Source organism: Haliotis rufescens, unplaced genomic scaffold (genome assembly GCF_023055435.1).
Source record: "Haliotis rufescens isolate VD_foot unplaced genomic scaffold, xgHalRufe1.0.p SCAF_95, whole genome shotgun sequence".
Lineage (NCBI taxonomy): Eukaryota > Metazoa > Mollusca > Gastropoda > Lepetellida > Haliotidae > Haliotis > Haliotis rufescens.
The window spans coordinates 702,841-725,976 of record NW_025964389.1 but is presented as its reverse complement, the minus strand read 5'-3'; the positions used below and the strand labels follow the sequence as shown (position 1 = coordinate 725,976).

At 42.1% G+C, this 23,136-nt stretch overlaps 1 protein-coding gene across 1 annotated transcript in view; it reads left to right on the top strand.

The window, feature by feature from the left end:
- The first annotated feature begins 9,024 nt into the window (after nt 1-9,024).
- The window catches only part of LOC124112649 (integumentary mucin C.1-like), a 55,551-nt gene continuing 41,439 nt past the window's right edge, over nt 9,025-23,136 (top strand). Inside the window, exon 1 of the mRNA XM_046472780.2 lies at nt 9,025-9,124. The gene's annotated coding sequence lies outside the window, so the exon portion shown is untranslated. The remainder of the gene's footprint in view (nt 9,125-23,136) is intronic.

The following is a 23,136-nucleotide window of genomic DNA, read 5'->3' as shown; positions in this document are numbered from 1 at the left end:
CCTGCCACATTAAGCATTCGTCACCACTCGCCCCTTTCCGTAACCTGCAAGAAGACTCGTCCCCCAAATGATGAATGTTATGTGCGAAAATACGACAAACCAATCAGAAAGCGCGTATGATTTCAAGTTCTTCGTCAAAAAATCCCTCAGAAATAATTTTTGATTTTACATATGTCTTGCATCTAAAAATATACCAAAGAAAAAGTTAAATGTGTTAAATCATACTGTATAATTCCGCACGTCCCGATGTGCTTTAAATTGCATCTGAAATATATATATTATGTATATATGGGGAAAATGTGTGAACCATTGCGCAACGAGTTGACTATTGTTTTAGGTATGCCCGTTTGCGCAAAGACGGAATCCGATCGCAAATATGGCCACGAAAGTCGCTATTCGGCTTGTCCCGGAATAACACGAGTTGGTCACGAATGCCACATTAAGCTGACACGCCGTGATATAACTGGAATACTGGTAAAAGCGGCGATAAACCCAACCTACTCCAATCGGATTGAAATTTCACATCATCCATGAATCACACGTCATGCACGTGCACATAGACGCCAATGCGTGTGTGCCTTTAGGGGAACTCACAATCATTAATGTAATTGAGCTAAGTACACGTTTATATAAAAATGCCTCCGCGAAGTATCTCATCGAACAGTACATTAGATGGAGGACCTTCATATCCCAAGTTGCCGACATGTTTGGCAAATCAAAAAGTGTAATTTCCCGACTGTGGGACAAGTACCGTCAAACGGTTGGAGTTGCAATGATACCTGGACGTGACAGGCCTCCTATAAACGACACCTAGATAAAATCGTCTCATTATTTGCATTACGCCAATAGATTAACAACCGCTGCTCTTATCATTAGAGAATTCCGTACAATAACAGGAAGGCGAATATCAACATCTACCGTTAACTTCAGCCAACTTGACTGCAAGGCGTCCTGTGAAGGAGGTGACCGCAATAACTTACCATAGGCGGCAACGATTGGGGTGGTTTAGGCAGCAGTAGGGACGGACTGTGCACCAATGGCATAACACCATGTTTACAGACAAATCCGGGTTAGAATAGATCTTCAGCAACCAATGCTTGCCGTAAAAGGCGACTTTGCTTGTCATAAGAGGCGACTAATGGGATCGAGTGGTCAGGCGCGCTGACTTGGTTGAAGCATGTCATCGATCCCAATTGAGTGGATCGATGCTCATGATATCAATCACTTAACTGTCTGGTCCAGACTCGATTATTTTCAGACCGCTGTCATATAGCTGGAATATTGCTTAGTGCGGCGTAAAAAAACAAACAAACCAAACAAACAGATGAATCAAGGTTTTGCCCCGATTCACAGTTGACCATGACAATTCTTTGACCATGATCAGTATGGGGGCTTTGGTGTCTTGGTAAATAAATAGATGGTAGATAAATAAAGTATCTCTACGGAATACGTGAGATGCCTTTTCTTAGTTTCCAGTTGCTATATTGATTGGAATAGATACATTTGTGTCACGAACGTGAAATGTTCACTTGTAACAAGTAACCAAAACAAATCACCAATTTCGACTCTCTTCATGTCATCAGCTGAGAAACAAGGGTTCTCTTGCCATACCACTTTGCTTCTTTCTAGGATCTTAAGTGAGTGAGTGAATATGGTTATAACGACCGAGTTTTGCAATATTCCAACAATATGACGGCGGAACACACCAGAAATGGACTTCATACAGTGTACCCATGTACAAAGTCGAACCCGGGCTTTCCGCCTGAAAGACGCACCCGTGAAGATCCGGGGTAGAATAAGTCTTCAACAACCCAAGCTTGCCGTAACAGGAGACTATGCTTGCCGAAAGAGGCGACTAACAGGGGGATCGGGTGGTCAGGCTCGCTGCCTTGGTTGAAGCATGTCATCGATCCCAATTGTGTAGATCAATGCTCATGATATCAATCATTTAACTGTCTGGTCCAGACTCGATTATTTACAGATCGCCGTCATAAAGGTGGAATATTGCTTAGTGCGGCGTAAAACAACAAACAAACAGATGAATCAAGGTTTTGCCTGGGATCCGGGGTAGAATAGGTCTTCAGCAACCCAAAATGGTCGTAAGAGGCGACTGACGGGATCGGGTGGTCAGGCTCGCTGACTTATTTGATGCATGCTATCGTATCCTAAATGCATGTATCGATGCTCATGATGTCAATTACTTGATTGTTTGGTCCAGGCTCGATTAATTCAAACTGTAAGTTCAACCTATAATCGAAATTAGGGGTCTTAGAAATACGCATTAACGACGGAATAAACACTAATGTGTGAAGGTGCCTGTCGTATACTTAATCAATTTAGTTATATACCCAATAATGATGGAATGAATAAAAACTGTCCATGAATAGATGCAGCAGGGTTACAACGAATCAGTTCTCTCAGCTATGTTTGTACTAGCATCTATATCGATGTATTAAGTTACATATCATTAATACTTTAGCAGGATGTTCAATACAAACGTTTGAGAGCCCAGGGTTGTATTTGAACACTGTATTGGCTGTCAAGATTCAAGACAGTACATATACGGGAACATCAAGTCTTTGAAAGGCATTTTGAAGTGATAAATTCTCTTCTGTACATGAATATGGTTTAAACTAACCTGTGACGTTACTCTAGTGTAAACGATCCATTGTGTTTCATGAATGGACAATTTGTTTGTCAGATATCCATTCCTAAATCAATGTACACCAGGAATAAGCGGAACTATATCATATCTTGTCGCAAGCGGTGTTCGAATCAGCATCGTATGATTTGCAGTATTGTTGGCGTCAACTTCGGCCACGGCGACAAATGAAAGAACCACATTGAACTAAATATGTTCAAATATTTGTATAATCCTTAAAAGCCAATCTCTGGGCAATTCGGTGTACAGGGTTGCGCCCCTTGGACAAACTAGAAACCTTTGATCGTTGGTTCGAATCCCGGTTCGCCCTGATAATAATTCTTGGTGTGTCAGCATACCCGTGTGTGACCCTAGTGATGAACGTCTGGGACCTGCATCATTTCGGGCTTTCCTCCCACATCAGGCTGGCACGCCGACACATAACTGAGTACTGTTCAAAGCGGCGTTAAACCCAACTCAACACTCACTCACTTTAAAGCTTATGTATAACGTTGTGTTACATCATGTATCCTATCACGATTGTCATGTTATGTAATTAGATTTCGTGTAATCTCCGTCAGCATATTTTAAAAATTCAAGTGACAGATAAAATACCTGTTTAGGGTCACAGGAAAATGTGGGGGCACGGGTGGCCCAGTTGTTTAAGGCGCCGCTATTCGCTGTGCAGAGTTGCGTCCCTTGAGCACGCCAGAAACCTATGATTGTGGGTTCGAATCCCGGGTCGCCCCAATTATGTTTCTAGGTTTGTCAGCACCATACCCGTGCTCGTGGGTTTCACCGAAGTGGTAAACGTTTGAGACCTGCATCACTTCGGGCTTTCCTCCCACATTAAGCTGACACGCCGTGATATAGCTGGAATACTGTTAAAAGCGGCGTTAAACCCAACTCACTCACTCACACGAAAATGTACAGAGCCTTGTACCATGTAAAGATCAGATGGCGACAGAGCGCAGCGCATGTGCAACAGCTGCAGAGAACACGTGTCACCTGCATCACGCAAGGGCGACTCACACAGTATGTATACAATGAGTTCTTGTTTATTTTTCAAATACTCGTCACAGACGAACGTTTTGCAAAGTCTAAAAGTAAGGATGTGTTTAACGTTAGACAACGTCGTGGTTGTCGGTTGGTGAATAGCAAACAAGTTTTACATTTCTGATTTTTGTTGTTCTTAGTTGAAATTCAAAGCGGCTTTAAACCCAATTCACCCACTACTCGTATGTTCTTATCAAAAGAATTCCTTGAACAAAGAAAACTACAGTGAGATGTCAAAATAATATATATGCACATCTTTTAAAAACGTAAGTGTTCAACATTGATGACTTTAGTGCTATATCAGAGGATGCTTATCCCCTTTTGGTACCCCTATGCCTATCACTGTTAAGTGGTATTCCTGATGCCTCCGATCGCTGAAATGTTTACGTGGTATGCGGAGGCCAATTAAAACTGTTTTCGCCTTCCAAACAGTGACAAATAAAAACAAAACACGCATGATAATACATTTATGTCAACATCCCTATCTTATTAAGTTGTACCAGCTGAGTACACTGATATGACTCAAGCGTTCTTAAAAAAGGTATGAAGACATATTAAGCCGGAAGCCAAGAGATGACGTTTGGCACCATATTAGGGTCCTGATCCTTAAAAAGCGTTCGTGCGAAGAGCTGCGAGATTTATGTCTTCAGAGGTTTGGTTTGGTTGGTTCGTTTACGCCGCACTCAGCAATATTCCAGCTATATGACGGCGGTCTGTAAATAAGTAAATAAAAGTCTGGACCAGACAATCCAGTGATAAAAATCATGAGCATCGATCAACGCAATTGGGATCGATGACATGCATCAACCAAGTCAGCGAGCCTGACCACCCGATCCCGTTAGTCGCCTTTTACGACAATCATAGTCACCTTTTACGGCAAGCATGTGTAGCTGAAGACCTATTCTATCTTCACGGGTTTCAGAGGGGTGCAACACTCGGGATAATTGGCAGTCCTTGCAGGTTTTTTTTTAATCAAACCCCACTTTCTGTCTGCTGTCAATAAATCATTTTCATTTTCTAACGGTAAAAGACTATACTGTTTCAATTTCAAACATGACAGTGATCACTTCTAGACCAAGACTAGAAATGGGAGACTAACCTTGAATCACTGTCTCCCTTTAAAATGTACTGTTAAGGAAATCGTAGTGCTACGAATGCTTTGTGACAACATACGTTTATTTTCGTCTCACCGCTACACATCATAAAAAGCCATGCATAAAATGGGAGTTTATAAATACATAGAAAATAGTGCAGCACTGCAGGGAGACAATACAAATATGACAACTATATAGAGATAGAAATATGGACCCATAAAACAAAGGCTTTCTGCGATGTTATAAAAGTAAGCAGGTGATGGCAATGACATGTGCCTCATGTTTACATAGGGCACACACTTCTCGTTGTTTGACAGGTTTAAAAAGCTGCTTTCCTGAATAAAGTAAATCTGCGATCAAATCCTCATGGACATAGAAATAAGACATGTTCTTCATCGTCAATGTGATCAGTATAGTTAAAACACATCTTCAACATTTAAGTTAACATATCTGCCCAGTTTAGATTCTTAAAGGTTCAAAACCACATCAGAAATATTCATAAACAGAAATCCGTGGCATAACGGATGGGAAAATAGGGTACATTTACACGATATTGCATTTGTCATATCCGGCAAAGCGGGTTTGGGTGATCCTGGCACAGTCAGGCTGGTTGGGTTCATCATCAGCTCAGGGCCCTTGCCGGACAGCGAATAGGACTTCTCCCAGGAAGTGCTGCCTAGACGAACCCACTCAGAACATTTCGAAGAATTTGAAGACTTTCCATCACTGCAGTCTTCTGCATTACTCTGATTGTCAGAAGGGCTGTATTCCTGACAGCAAACCCCAGCAAACCATTACCCATTAGGGGTGCGTTCCTGGCAAGTGCTCTCCCAATGTCAGTCAACAGTCTGGGAGGTACCAAACCACAGGCGCCTTATTTCCATAAACGTATGGATGTCAACTTCTTTATCAAGAGGAACACAACGTTTCGGAGTGTATGCTTACTACTTCGTCAGGTGAGTGATCCTTCATTCACTTATTCAGTCGATCTTCTATAACCCAGTTGATGAAGACTACCTCTACACATTCTATCTCTTATGTGCATCACTTCTAAATGCCATTCATAGACATGTCACATAACGTCAGGAAATATGCATTTGGTAAACGTACTCGTCACACGTTCAACAACAGTACTGTAAAATTCAAATGTTGCCACTAGTCTTGGCTCTTGGTTTCATGTTGTTTGTTTGTTGTTTAACGCCGCACTCAGCAGTATTCCAGCTATATGACGGCGGTCTGTACATACTCGAGTCTGGACCAGACAATCCAGTGACTGCCATCATGATCATCGATCCACGCAATTGGGATGCAATGGCATGCATCAACTAAGGCAGCTAGCCTGACCACTCGATCCCGTTATCCCGTTATTCGCCTCTTACGGCAAAACATAGTCGCTTTTCACGGCAAGCATGGGTTGCTGATGACAACTATTCTACCCCGGATCTTGAGGACTAGATTATTGAAAACTGGTGTATGTTTTTAGGTCTGATGAACAGAACCACAGCGATTATCAATACCCACTCCCAGGGTAGAGACCAATAAGTACAATGGTATATTTTTATGCACACATGTCTTTCTTTAACGATTAAACACGGGCATATTTGTTGTTGTTAATGCAAGCGATTAATTTAGTATTAGGTTTTATTGACCCAGGTCCCACATCTAGATACATCTATTTTGTTGTTCAACGCCGCAGTCAGGAGTATTCCGGATATATGGCGCCACCAATAATTATAAATAATAGAACATGGACCAAAACAATCCAGTAATCGATATTGTGAACACGATACACGCCGTCGGATGACATGCTATCAACCAGGTCACCGAGTCTGACACCCCGATCCATCAAGTGAGTGAGTGAGTGAGTTAGGTTTAACGCCGCTTTTAACATTATTCAAGTTATATCACTTAATGTGGGAGGAAAGCCCGAAGTGATGCAGGTCTCAGACATTTACCACTTCGGTGAAACCCACGAGCATGAGTATGGTGCTGACAAACTTAGAAACATAATTGGGGCGACCCGGGATTCGAACCCACAGTCAAAGGTTTCTGGCGTGCCCAAGGGACGCAACACTGCACAGCGAATCGCGGCGCTTTAGACGACTGGGCCACCCGTGCCCCCCGATCCATCAAGTCACATCTTAGACGGAGGTTGCTGTGGGCCAATTCGGACCCGGCATCACCTCGGGAGGACACATTATAAAATAATAATTAATTAATCAAACACAAGTTTATGACATAACGATAAGAAATGGAAAGAAAGAAAGAGTTGTAAAAAAGTTGAGAAAGAAAATGTTGTACACGCAAATACGCTTTCACGGTTCCGCCTCTGAGCTGCATAGACGTCAGGGTGTGTGGTGAGGTGAGGTGAGGTGAGGTGAGGTGAGGTGAGGTGAAATGGGGTTTAACGTCGCGTTCAAGATTATTACACTTATATAGCGACGTGCATGCACGTTTGTGTGTATGGCTGCTGGTACTAGTCCGGACTGATGCCGATTTATAGTGCTAGCCCACTGACATACCATGCCGCAGTTTATCATGAATACCCCACTCAGACACAGTATACTGACTCCGAGCCGACCAGTCCTAGTTTTAGCCCGTTATTGCCGAGCGCCAGACAGGGACACAACAACTATCATCTTTTAACGTCTTTTGGTATGACGCGGCCGGGGATCGAACCCCGGACCTTCCGCTCTCCGGGCGGACGCTCTACGACTAGACCACGGAGGCGGTCCAGTCAGGGTGTGTGAGTGTGAGTCAGGGTGTGTGAACGCCTAAAGCAGCAATATTTCAACTAACTTGTAGCCTGTATATACTAGTATATTGGACAAGCCGGTGACGCGAAACATCCCAGAGCTTGATACTATAAGCAACAATACGTTGTCGGTTGATTGTTGGATGGTTTGTTGTTTAACGCCGCACTCAGCAATATTCCAGCTGTATGACGGCGGTCTGTAAATAATCGAGTCTGGACCAGACAATCCAGTGATTGTCATGCGCATCGATCCACGCAATTGGGACCAATGACATGCATCAACCAAGTCAGCGAGCCTGACCACCCGATCCCGTTAGTCGCCTTTCACGACAAGCATAGTCACCTTTTTACGGCAAGCATGGGTTGCTGAAGACCTATTCTACCCCGGATCTTCACGGGTCGTATACGTTGTCAGAGCACGACACCATGCAGTCACGTCACCGAGCCTGACAACCAATCCATTTTAGTCTACTCGCACGACCGAGTGAGTATGTTTTTACGTCGCTTTTTACCAGCAATATCACGGAGGGGGACACCAGCAATGAGCTTTACATATTGTACCCATGCGGGGATTTGAACCCAGGTCTTGGGCGTGACGAGCCAACGCTTAACCACTTGGCTTTCCCATCGCCCCGACTCTTACCACAAACATATGCTTTTTGGGAGTAATCATACCACTCAAGGTTTAATCATATGGTATGGGTTGTCCAGCCGGTCGAAAGCTGGTCTGTGGTCTTCTGCATGTAACGCTATCCATGGTCGTCTTGAGCACTTGAATGTTGCTACGCCAGAAATATTACAGTTATATTAAAGCGATGTGTAGATCATCAAGTATGGACATGAAAACTAAACAGTTAAAAGGAAGAGCAACGAGGAACGTCCAAGGCGCCGCAATATGATGTGTGAAAAGCTGCGTCCCGTTGTCGTGACAGGATCTGATGAATTTGAATTCACCCTTATTGAGATCCTTGTTCTTTGAGCACCATCCCCGCGCTGATTAATTACACGAAAGCGGTTAATACTTCCCTTCACGCTACAGTGATAAGTATTTCAGTTATATCACAGTGGGTCAGTTTGATGTGAGAGAAAATGGCGATGTGATGCAGGTCTTAGTCAGTCTCCACTTTGATGAAAACCGAGAACACCGATAAAGTTCTGACAAACCATAACCAATGCATATTGGGGAATCGAACTAAAAACGTGTTTTTCGATCATACCATATAGACGCCATACACTATTCACAGTAAATTGTAGCGCCATATATAACTGGATCGTTTATCCGATTACTATAAACAAAAACAGTAACATAAACAGTTTTTAGATTAGTTTCTAATTCCATTTAATCATTAATGTTCCTGATGTGTGACTCAGCGATACCTCGTCACACGTGCTTCGAATCGATCTTTTAACCTGCAAGTACGCGCAGGATCAGAGGCGGAGCCAGCAAATCAATAAAAGGACTATTCCGCTGAGCGCTAACTGGGATAGTGGTGTGTGCATGCAGGTAGTGAGTAGACGGAGAAGTGTGTGATAAGACAGAATCAGATACGGAGTCAGACAAGGAGTGTGCACTTACAGGTAAGCTTTACAGCATTTGGAGTCACCTCGAAGTCTTGCTGGTTGAAGAACCAGGTTGCTGCAATATCACCCAAATAACTGCAGAAACACAATGTATCTGAGCATAAACCAAACCTTTTTTATAAAAGTGGAAAGAATCAAAGTTAAAAAATGCTAGACTAGTGGGTGAATGTTAGACTCAGCATTAAAACTTCACAAAGAAGTTGTTCAGTGTAAAAGAAAAGGCCACCCTAACTTCACACTCAAAACTTTTCCTACTGATTCGTGTAATAGTGCAAATGTACAATCATGTTCTATATTTTAATGTGTCATTAAAGTATATATGTATATTACAGTCAGTTTGTAAAACCGGTCAATGTATGTTTTAAAAGTTTCACTTATGCCAAATACAAACGCCTGAATATTTCAGTTATTTTACAAACTGGCAGACACATCTGTCCATTTACTATATTATGACGAATTCCAAGCATTTTAATGCATAAATATTATAACGAATTCCAAACATTTTAATGCTTAATTATGTCATCCAGTGCCATGATAGGATTAAATGAAAACAAAAGTCAAATTATATATTGATTATTTTTGCTTCAAATCCTAACATAATGAATCTATTGTGATAGCCCATTTGAACATCTTGATACTTGTTAGACAATCTTTCAAATAAATGGAAAGATTTGTTTGTCAATTTGTCAAATTATTTAAATATTTAGGCGTTTTATGAATGGCCTCATTCAGTCATATTTTGCACATTTTAACATATATAAGTTGTGTTAATCCATGTAATTAATTCGTAGAAGGTGAATGATAAACAAATATGCATGAAGAAAACATTAGAAGAAACACAAATACATATTGAAGTATGACGTCCGTCTTTAAACTGTGTGCTGTGCGTTTCGATGTTTCACATATTGGATTGAATGTCACACCTCAATGTCATATTTGAGATTTAAAGCTTTCATTGTTTTCATTGACCTTCAGACACATCATACATACAGTGTTTTCGTTATTTTCAGGGAACCATTCATATACAGTAAACTACGGTTATAACGAACACGCTTATAACGAACTGACGGATATTACGAACTTACCTTTTGGTCCCGACTATTTGCTGTAGTTATGCTGTATATATGCTTATAACGAACTACGGTTATAACGAACTAAACTTAGAAGTCCCTTTGAGTTCGTTATAACCGTACTTTACTGTAATTGTCATCATTACATTGCCCTTTACGCTCTTTGGAATCTGTTTCGTCAGATAATGGAGATTATCACTTGAAAGTTTCCAAGAACGCAAACCATCATTGAAAGTTGCCAATCATGGAGAAAACGCTATGTTACCAACTTTCTTTCCTGATGCGTATTCCAGTTATATCGCGGTGTGTCAGCTTAATGTTGGAGTAAAGCCCAGAGTGATGCAGGTCTCAGACGTTTACCACTTCGGTGAAACCCACGAGCACGGGTATGGTGATGACAAACCTAGACACATAATCGGGGCGAACCGGGATTCGAACCCACAATCATAGGTTTCTGGCGTGCCGAAGGGACGCAACTCTGCAGAGCGACTCGCGGTGCATCAGACGAGTTGGATTGTGACGAAATGAACCCCCATATTTTACCTGAGAATTTGAACTTTACTCGAGTTCTCTATAGATATGTTTGGTACCCTTTTTGTTTTTATCGTATGCGGATATAGCATTTTATCATTAAATTGGAAGGTTTTTCGGCAGCATAAAAACAGTATCCGTTGGGGTCATATGCAGATCAAGAAACAAATAGGGGAAGGTCAGCCAGGTACTACTATCAATGTTTACAAACAGCCACTGCGTCGCCCTCGTCAATCGGCGATCTAGTCAAAATTAACCATCGCGAAACTGGGAAAATTATTGAGATAAATGTTATTATTATCAACCCAATAATAAAGAAGTTGACATCCATTCGTTTATGTAAATTAGGTGCCATAGGTTTGGTACCTCCCAATATGTCGGACATTGGATAAGTACCGGGTTTGTTGCCCTTCCGACAATCTGGGTAACGCAGCATTCTACAGTGTTGGTGAATCGTCACATTCTCCGAAAAGTTCTCGGTGGGTTCGACTAGGCAGCGCTTCCTGGAAGAAGTCACATAGGCTGTCTGGGCTGCGTGTTGAGGGGGCATTTTACAAGTCTTGGCAACTTAGGCGATATAAATTCCGAAAAGATTTAGTGAGTACACCATTTTCCACCATTGGGTCTTTTCATCGATTTAAAAACCATTATAACCTTCCTTCCTTTCGTCACTGTGTTCACATGTGACTCGGCAGTTCGATCGTTAAGTTATGACAGGCCAGACAGACTCTTAACAAACGTGACTAGAGTAGCTTCACTTTAATACACGGGCGGACTAAAGAACTTCCTCGAAAGGCCCTTTTGAGAAGTACCTGTATTCATAAAGCTTTTTTGCTTTCCGAGTGCTTATGTATCCTGTGTATATGACTGAATAAAAATTTAAAAAAAAAAAAAAAAAAAAAAAAAAAAAACTTCCTCGAAAGGCAAGTATAACAATTCATGTAGGCAAATGTTATTTTGCCTATATGAAGTTATGCCAATATCTTAAATCAGGTTTTATTTGGAACAATACTGAGTGCGATCACTCTACGACTGACTAATATATAAAAGAAAGACAAGTTCTATGGATGAACAACTTCTTTATTACAAATAGTGCGACGTTTCGGTGTCTTACTTACTTACTTACTTTGGAGATTTAACGTGCGCTTTCCGACTGATGCGTATTTCGCACACGGGCCCGGCCAGGCCATTTAATGTGTTTCCGAAAGGGGCGAAAGTGGTATGTGCAACCGAAGAGGGGGGTTTTAGGGGTTGCTTATATAGAATTTGGGAATTTTGAGATTTGGAATAGATGCCGATGGGATTGGGGAGGAGAACTAAGGGAGCTGGGTATGGTGGATGTTTGTTTGTTTATGTGATTTTGATTTGGTAGGTTATTGTGTTTTTAGATGCGTTTTATTAGTTCCGTTTTTATTAAGAATACGCCTAAGGCCTTGAAGTTTTCTAGTTTATTTTGTGGGTTTAGTATTGCTTCTAGAGTTAGAGCCTTGTTTAGATTGAGGGTGGTTTGTAATGCGGTTCGATGTGTTAGGTAGTGTGTGCAGTGGATGAGTGAGTGTTCTGGGGTTTCTGGTTGTTTGCAGTGTGGGCAGTTACCTGTAGTGTTTCGGTGTCGATCCTAACACCTTTATATAAAGTGATGGATAGTGCTGCACAACATAGGTATAGAATAAAGAATCTCTCTCTATACTTATTAACATCAATGTTTATACAGTAAACTGATTGATGGACACAGAGAGTTGATTAAGATGATTGGAAGCCAGTGAATGACTAATGGGACAGGGTAAACAACTACGGAAGCTGATTGGGATGATTGGAAGCCAGTGAATTGTCTAATGAACACAGAGTCTGCAAGCAGACTGATAGAAATGACAGGAAGCCAGTGGATTAATTGGTATGACATAGGGATTTAGCAATTAGGTGATGGTAAGCAGGCGGGATGTAGTAGCCCTGATCTCTGTTCATTGCTGGCTGGATCATTTCTTTGTACTGAGGTCTTGTGTTCTTTTATTCTAATGGGTAGGGGCCTGGATGTTTCACCTACATGGGAGTCGCCAGTCACATTGTATGTGATATACGGCACCAGCTGGGTCTTCTTTCTTAGATGTAGAGGGCCTGCCATTGGCGCTGAGGATGTTCTGGATAGCCTGATTCTCTGGAATACTGTATCAATGTTGGCGTGGTGTTTGAGCAGTCTGCAAATCTGGTGGCTGGCTGTTCCTATGTAGGGAAGACGGATGACAAACGGGGCTGTCTGTTGTCGTGGAGGCCGCTCTCTGGGGCTGAGGATGCTGTTGATTGTTTGTTCAACTAGGCTGGTAGGATAATTGTTGAAGTTAGTGAAGACATGGCGGAGGTGGTTGAGTTCAGTTTTTAGCTGTTGTGGCGTGGAACAGATGTTGACGGCACGTCGGGCTAAGGTGGCGATAATTCCTCTCTCCATTTGTGGTGGATGGTTGGAGGAATGGTGAAGATACTGATCGGTATGGGTTGGTTTACGGAAGACACTGGTATTGAGTTTGTTGTTGTTGTCTTTCTGTACACTTACATCTAGGAATGGTAGTTGTCTGTCAGCTTCTTCTTCCATAGTGAACTGCATCCTTGGGTGTTGGGCATTCAGGTGGTTGAGGAGGGTCTTTGGGTCATGGTCAGGGATGAGAATGACAAAGGTGTCGTCGACTTTCCTAAATCAGCAGAGGTGGGTGATAGATGATGTGTGGAGGGCGGTTTCTTCTAGGTCCGTCATGTAGATTTCTGTGATGATAGGAGACAGTGGGGATCCCATGGGAAGGCCATGTGTCTGTTGGTAGATCTTGTCTTACCAGGTGAAGTAGGTGGAAGTAGTGCAAGAGGTTATAAGTTTAGTGATACTGTCTATAAATAGAGGCGGGTGAAAACTTCAAACCTTTGGAAAGAACTGCAGTTTCTCAATGTTTTAGAGTTCTGCTGCTGAGGTTGATGGCGGTCTTCTTGAGGTACTCTTCAGTAGATCGTGGTTTCCTGGGGTTGTTGGATGGTTTCAATTTTTTGGAGTTTGGCAATCTGTGTTGTCTTGGTTGCTGCATCCAGTTTCTGGTTGGCTTGGTCTGGATGCTTCTGAGGGTGGAGTAGGTGTCAGCGTGTAGGAGATTCTGGATATGATCTTGTTGTTTGGTGATACTGTGAAGAGTCAGGGTCTTGGTTTTGCGGTGATGTCGGATTCTCTCTTTGACAAGTAGTTGAGATGCTTTCTGTAAGATGTTGCGGGCTGCCTAATTGCTTAATCCCTATGTCCATCCAATTAATCCACCTGCTTCCAATCATCTCTAACAGTCTGCTTGCTTACTCTGTGTCCATTAGTCATCCACTGGCTTCCAATTATCTTAATCAGCTCTCTGTGTCCATCAAACAATTAATTGTATATACATTGATGTGAATAAGTATATATACCTATGTTGGTTAGCACTAGCCATTACTTGCTTGATAAAGGTGTTAGGATCTAAACCGAAACGTCGCACTAATTGTAATAAAGAAGTTGTTCACCCATAGAACTTGTCTTACTAAGATTATTATTGGCTGTGCCCTTGATGGGGGTATAGTAGGTCCATATCATTCATAGTACGTTATTCCTATCATAGTTTTAATCGTAGAATATCTGTTCTGTCATATTTTGGCTAAATTTCCCAATCGTCGCCAACACCTTAAGTGGTGATGTAAAGCCTGCTGGCGTCCATGCAGGTAGCAAAGGTACTGTAAGTTCCCATGGTCCCCAGTATGGTGATCTACCTTCAGTTAATGACGATCTTTATCCCTTATTTATTGTATTGTTACCAATTGTGTTATCTATATATGGTTTGTATGCTAGGTTTGAATGTCACTGTGATATTCTTGTTGTTTTTCAGTCAATCGATGACGGGTTTTCATTTAGTCTAATTATATCTATTAATAATGTATAACTTCTCGTCAGGTTATGGCTGAAATATTGTCTATTTGACGTTAAATATTAACTCTCTCACTCACTCACTCTGAGGATATCCCATTAGGGGTCGACCCATGAAGATCTGGGGTAGACTAGGACTTCAGCAACCCATGCTTGCCGTAAAAGGCGACTATGCGTGACGTAAAAGGCGACTAACGGGATCGGGTGGTCAGGGTCGCTGACTTGGTTGATGCATGTCATCGTATACCAATTGCGGGGGTCAAGGATATCAATCACTGGATTGTCTGGTCCACACTCGATTATTTACAGACCGCCGTCATATAGTTGGAATATTGCTGAGTGCGACGTTAAACAACAAACCAACCAACCAAAACCAACCATTTGGGGTCACGTTAGCCCGACCAACGGAATGACTTACAAGAAGTCGACATTAGCCAATCAGAAGGCAGCTTTCTGGCGCACTAAGGCCCTCGTTCTAAACTGGCGACTACGCTAACAAACATATTTTGATACATTGTCCATTGAACAATTGAACATTGAAAACTGATCAAGAGAACCTTCTAGAATGGCTATTAGATGGCCAAGATTGTATTGATTCAGTGGTAAAGCCCGTATTTGCCGTTCGGAAAACCACCTGTTAATTTCTTCTATGTCCCATCATCTTTTGGTAATTCATTTAACAACACATTGAATACACAGAATAGGTTTGTTTCTAATCCCATTTACTTCGTATCAAACGACTGATCACCAGCGTCATTGTTAATTTTCTCATTTACAACGACTCCCCGTCGAGTAAATGTGTTATCGACTCTTGATTATAGTGTTAGTCCTTTTTCCAAATTTACGTGAGTCGAACAGTATTCGATGAATTATTTTATAAACATTTCTGAGAAGTTGACGGATGACAAAGTAGACACAATCTATGGATAACAAAAACTTCTTTATTGTACTGTAATGGCGACGTTTCGGTGTACATCCTTATAGCGTTGTCATAGAAAGTATTCGATGCCCGGTAATCTCATTGCGAACCGATGTAGACACCGAATAGGTTGCACATGTTCACCAGCATCGTCTTTGACCTTGTGAAATACGAAAGTTACAGCACTCTCTATCTACGTCACTTTTGTATGCTATGGCGTCACGCTGGAATGTAATGACGTCTTGGGAATATGTTTGCCCAGGAACAGGTACCAAAAACACCTCACCCGAACGCGCCACCTTTGACGGCGCTCGTGCGGTGACAAATAAATGGAGAAACAGGTTTCCCGCCTATGGCATAAACTGTACGTGCGTGTTAGCTGTATAAATGGGTTCGTCTGCAGGGTATAACCACACGTGATGAAAGCACACAAAAGAAATGCCACGACTGTCACAGGAGCAGAGAGAGAGAGCCATCGATATGGCCGAAATGGGGGCAACACATGTCCAAATTGCCAAAGGTTTGGTTGTACACCATTGACAGTAGCCAGGCTGATTCAACGGTACAGGCAGACAGGGAGGACACAGGACAGGCCTAGAACCGGACGACCCCGAGTGACAACACTACTGGAAGACGGTCAAGTACGGCTCATTCACCTGCGAAACAGATTCGTAACGGCGAAGGCGACGGCAGCTACATCGTTGGGACATCCCATTAGCCAACGTACAGTACTACGACGACTTCCTGCTGCTGGAATACGAGCGTATAGTTCTTTCCGAGGAATGGTACTGACTGCTCAACATCGACCCTGAGACTGCGATGGGCGAGGCAGGTTCGACCCTGGCAAGTGAGAAATTGGCGTCGAGTGCTCTTTACTGATGAAAGTCGGTTTAACTTGTTTCGAAATGACGGCAGAGAACGAATTTATCGACGCAGAGGGGAACGTTTGGCTCCGGCGTATATTCGAGAGGTCCATCCATTCAGCGGGGGGAGTCGTCATGGTGTAGGGCGGTATTTGTGGAGATCAGAAGACTGATTTGGTGATTATACAGGGAAACCTAAACGCTCTGCAGTACAGAGACCAAGTGTTGCAGCCAGTTGTGTTTCCGTTCTTACAAAACCAACAGCAGGGGAAATTGTTTCAGCACAACAATGCCAGGCCCCGTACTGCAAGACTGACTCGGAACTTTCTAAACCAGCAGAACGTTGACGTTTTGCCCTGACCTGCCAACTCACCCGATGTGACAAGAATTGCAGCAGGCCCTGAGAGACGAGTGGCAACGGATTCCAGTCCAAGCCATCATAAGACTGACGTCATCGATGAGGCGGCGTATCACAGCATGCATTGAGGCAGCTGGAGGTCATACACGCTATTGAAGGCAACTGTGTCGACAATGAACGTGTAGGGTGTCTGACAATTTTTTGGTGACATTTCAGACAACTTTTGGATATGAAATTTCTTACCCCATCATTGTTTACCTTGAGCTTACATTACCTGTGATTGCACGAATTCATTCAAACTGTGGTGGATCAATCATTTGTTACCCCTCCTTAGATTATATTATAATTCACAACAAAACGTCTTCTTGTTATTTTTTTATCGATCATGGAACTCGACCTATACTTTCTTTTGCCGCCCAGTTTATTACATGTTCGTACCCTCCTTGGCGCTCGGCATTAAGGGGCTAAATCAGTATACTGTGTCTGAGTGCGGTGTCCATGTTAAACTGCTCCATGGCATTTCGGGGGTTAGCACCATACAATCTGCCCAAGTCCGGACAAAGACACACATACACCACGCACACACACACGCACGCACGCACACGCACACACACACACACACAACCACACACACGCACGCACGCACGCACGCACACACGCACACACACACACACACACACACACACACACGCCCACACACACACACACACACACGCCAACACACGCACGCACACTCACACACACACATACACACACACTCACACATATACACACACACTCACACACGCGCGCGCATTGCTACAGTTATCTTGAACGCGACGTTAAACCCAATTTCACCCCACCTCTAACTATGTACAAACACTTTTTGCTCCATGCTGTTTCAGTCCCCAAATGACAATCATTGACCAAAATCACCCGAACGTGTATACTCCATGAAAAGGTTTGCTTTAACTTTTATAACTTTTACAATGTACAGTGACAAAATTAAATATTCAAGGGATTTCAAACACGATTTCAAAACAAGAAGGATGACAATTCTTATCTTTCATAATGAAAGCCATCTTCGTTGTAAAGAATGACCTTATTGATTATCCTCTGAACATTTTATGTCAATATGTAATCTGCCTGGCGAAAAAAGGTACACACCCATGTTTGCTCATCTAAGGCGAGGATAATATAGAATTATATTATATTATATGACATATTTAACACACGGAAACACACAAGGTAAATGCTTTCTTCTTCACACAACGTCGTGTATAAAATATTCAATGCTGAGGAAGTACGTTGACATATGGCAGTGGCTTTAGAAACAGAGTATGTCTACAGTGAACAGTCCCATTTATCAAATAGTGAATGAGTATGGTTTTACGCCGCTTTTAGCAATATTCCAGCAATATCACGGCGGGGGACACCAGAAATGGGCTTCACACATTGTACCCATGTCGGGAATCGAACCCGGGTCTTCTGCGTGACGAACGAACGCTTTAACCACTAGGCTACCCGACCGCCCCTTATCAAATAGTGACAAATAATGCAAATAGCATATATGTAAACATAAACTGCCGGGCAAGAGAAAGTATAATATTTGATACGATACGTGATTACATAATACAAGACTTAAACAGTTATTTGTTAATCGTTTTGGTTAAGATCAAAATAAAAGATCAGTTACAATCATCTATCAATGCTAATGACGTGTGCATATTGTTTAGAGGTTATTTCAATACATCCTCCTCGAATGGACGTTACATTCTTGAGAATCCCGACTTCGAACCTAAACTGTTAGCAACAGCAGGTCATATATCTATGGCATATTAGAAGGGACATTGTGGCGCTGTTGCATTGTCGCATTATTGCCCTTCCTAAAACAATATGACATTCTGACCATTTGTTGCATTGTCGTGCTTTGAATAATCTTTTTTGTTTTACCGAATCGCGACAATGCGACCACGCGACATTTTTCAAGATCAAAATATGTCGCGTTGACGCATTGTCGCCCCATCGAAAATGTGTAAAAAGGCGTTAAATTTGATAATGTCGTATTGTCGCATTGTTGCCTTGTCGCTATTTTCGATTAATGGTTCTAAATGGCCAATGGCTAGAGTACCATTGGCTATGTGGTTTGCTTTTCTCAACATGAAAGCAAATCTTTCATCGTTGCTTTAAAAAATAGTTGATATATCGTTATTGTCTGTGTCGGTTTTCATAAACCAAACGTTTTTCACAGCAACAAAAAAACACACTTGATATTTCTGTTTAATTTCATTCAGGTCTCCGACATCTTTTTTCAAAAGACACACGATTGACTCTGTCTAGTATTCCACATATATCTTCCAGTTTACAAAGTAACATGTATACAAATGTCGCTTGTATTTACGAAGCTTTGAACAGTATTTCAGTTCTACAACAGCCTTACAACCTGGATGATTTTGTTTGTTTGTTTGTTTGTTGTTTAACTCAGCCCTCAACAATATTGCGGTCTGTAAATAATCGAGTTTGGACCAGACGATCTACCCAATTGGGATACTGTGACATTAATCAACCATGTCAGCGAGCCTGACCACCCGATCCCGTTTGTTGCCTCTTAGAACAAGCACAGTCGCCTTTTACATCAAGCATGGGTTGCTGAAGACCAATTCGAACCCGGAATTTTCACGGGATAGAAGCTTGAGATTATGCGAGTCAACTTGTTGAACACACAAACACCCCTTCAAGCCGACATAACATACGAATTAAATACGTCTGACAACGAATGACACTGGCATAGCCACAAATGGAGATTAAAATTGTAATTGTAAATGCGTTTTACTTTTTGGGGAGATTAGCTTAACCTTTTAACTTTATGACCTCACCACTTTAACCAGATAACATTAACCCTAATTTTTTCGCCTGTGAGGCAAATGAATCAATCACGAAATGTCCCACCACTCCTCCTCAATCACAGGACAAGTCGGTGAAAACTTCAACCCTTTGGAAAGAACTGCAGTTTCTCCATGTTTTAGAGTTCTGCTGCTGAGGTTGATGACGGTCTTCGTGAGGTACTCTTCAGTAGATCGTGGTTTCCTGGGGTTGTTGGATGGTTTCAGTTTTTGGAGTTTGGCAATCTGTGTTGTCTTGGTTGCTGCATTTAGTTTCTGGTTGGCTTCGGTCTGGATGCTTCTGAGGGTGGAGTAGGTGTCAGCGTGTAGGAGATTCTGGATATGATCTTGTTGTTTGGTGATACTGTGAAGAGTCAGGGTCTTGGTCTTACGGTGATGTCGGATTCTCTCTTTGACAAGTAGTTGAGATGCTTTCTGTAAGATGTTGCGGGCTGCCTAATTGCTTAATCCCTATGTCCATCCAATTAATCCACCTGCTTGCAATCATCTCTAACAGTCTGCTTGCTGACTCTGTGTCCATAAGTCATCCACTGGCTTCCAATTAATCAGCTCTCTGTGTCCATCAATCAATTAACTGTATATACATTGATGTTAATAAGTATATATACCTATGTTGGGTAGCACTATCCATTACTTGCTTAATAACGGTGTTAGGATCTACACCGAAACGTCGCACTAATTGTAATAAAGAAGTTGTTCATCCATAGAACTTGTCTTACTAAGATTATTATTTGCTGTGCCCTTGATGGGGGTATAGTAGGTCGATATTATTCAAAGTACGTTATTCGTATCATAGTTTTAATCGTAGAATATGTGTTCTTTCATATTTCGGCTAAATTTCGCCAACACCTTAAGTGGTGATGTAAAGCCTGCTAGCGTCCATGCAGGTAGCAAAGGTACTGTAAGTCTCCATGGTCACAAGTATGGTGATGTACCTTCAGTTAATGGCGATCTCTATCCCTTATTTATTGTATTGTTACCTATTGTGTTATCTATATATGGTTTGTATGCTAGGTTTTAATGTCACTGTGATATTCTAGTTGTTTTTCAGTCAATCGATGACGGGTTTTCATTTAGTCTAATTATATCTATTAATAATGTATAACTTCTCGTCAGGTTATGGCTGAAATATTGTCTATTTGACGTTAAATATTAACTCTCTCACTCACTCACTCTGAGGATATCCTATTAGGGGTCGACCCGTGAAGATCTGGGGTAGAATAGGTCTTCAGCAACCCATGCTTGCCGTAAAAGGCGACTATGCTTGTCGTAAAAGGCGACTAACGGGATCGGGTGGTCAGGGTCGCTGAATTAGTTGATGCATGTCATCGTATACCAATTGCGTGGGTCAATGCTCATGATATCAATCACTGGATTGTCTGGTCCAGACTCGATTATTTACAGACCGCCGTCATATAGCTGGAATATTGTTGAGTGCGGCGTTAAACAACAAACCAACCAACCAAAACCAACCATTTGGGGTCACGTTAGCCTGACCAACGGAATGACTTACAAGAAGTCCACATTAGCCAATCAGAAGGCAGCTTTCTGGTGCTCTAAGGCCCTCGTTAAAAACTGGCGACTACGCTATCAAACATATTTTGATACATTGTCCATTGAACAATTGAAAACTGATCAAAGGGACCTTCTAGAATGGCTATTAGATTGCCTAGATTGTATTGATTCAGTGGTAAAGCCCGTATTTGCCGTTCGCAATACCACGAGTTTATTTCTTCTATGCCCCATCATCTTTGGGTAATTCAATTAACAACACATTGAATACACAGAATAGGTTTGTTTCTAATCCCATTTACTTCGTATCAAACGACTGATCACCAGCAGAGAAGAAACAGACTGTCATTGTTAATTTTCTCATTTACAACGACTCCCCTTCGGCTACTGTCGTTAATGCACTCATGATTTTGTGCAGAACAAACATCCTGCTCACTCCGCAGTTTATGGTAAACATGTCAATACTCAAATTGTCTATTTTGACAGAAGTAAAAACCTCCTTTTACAAAATCATAAAAAAATCTTAATGTTCAGTTCACGGCAAATAATGGTAGTATAAATACCATTTCTGTTCTGCAAACAAAATAAAAGTCATTTCTTAAAACCATGTTTGGCTCCCGCCGATACTTTTTGTTATCATGCCGGGAGAGTAAATGTGTTATCGACGGATGACAAAGTAGACACAATCTATGGATAACAGAAACTTCTTTATGTTATTTTAATGGCGACGTTTCGGTGTTTATCCTTATAGCGTTGTCATAGAAATATTCAATGCCCGGAAATCTCATTGCGAACCGATGTAGCCACCAAATAGTTTGCACATGTAAACCGGCATCGTCTTTGACACTGTGAAATACAAAGGTTACAGCACTCTCTATCTACGTCACTTCTGTATGCTATGGCGTCACACTGGAATGCTATGACGTCACGATACATAGAGATTATTAGTACGATTCTCTATCATAAACATTCTATAACAGTTGTATTATGCCATTCTCTTGTGAGGATAATACATATTAATTTATATTTCAAAAATATTTTTACCATACGGAATGGGCAAGGGTATGTCGTGGTCCAGTCGTCTAAGGCGCCGATATTTATTTAGCAGAATTGCGTCCCTTGGGCACGCCTTAAACCTATGATCGTAGGTTCGAATCCCAGTTCGCAACGACTATGTTTCCAGGCTTCTTAGCACTATGCTCGTGATCGTGGGTTTCACAGAAGTGGTACCCTTGAAGGTCCGGGGTAGAATAGGTATTCAGCAACCCATGCTTGCCATAAAAGACGACTATGCTTGTCGTAAAAGGCGACTTACGGGATCAGGTGGTCAAGCTCGCTGACTTGGTTGATGCATGTCATCATATCCCAATTGCGTGGATCGATGATCATCACTGGATTGTCTGGTCCAGACTCGATTATTTACAGACCGACGTCATATAGCTGGAATAATGCTGAGTTTGGCGTTAAACAACCACCCAACCACAAAAGTGGTAAACGTCTAAGACCTGCATCACTTCGGGATTTTCCCCCACAGTAAGGTGAAATGCCGTGGCATAACTGGAATATTGTTCATATTATCTCCTTTTCACGTAATGTCAAACAAGGACTGGTCGGCGCGGAGTCAGTATACAGGATATTCATCTTTCACTGCGGCATGGTATCTCAAAAGGCAAGTAAATCACATCGGCGTCAGTCCGGACGAGTACAAGTCTGCCTGGGGAGCGGAAAGAAAGGGGTTAGATCTCTGAACGCATCAAACTAAAAGACTTTAAAATATATTCGTACCCTCCTTGGCTCTCGGCATTAAGGGGCTAAAACAGTATACTGTGTCTGAGTGCGGTGTCCATGTTAAACTGCTGCATGGCATTTCAGGGGTTAGCACCATACAATCTGCCCAAGTCCGGGCAAAGACACACATACACACATACACCCCGCACACACACACGCACACACAC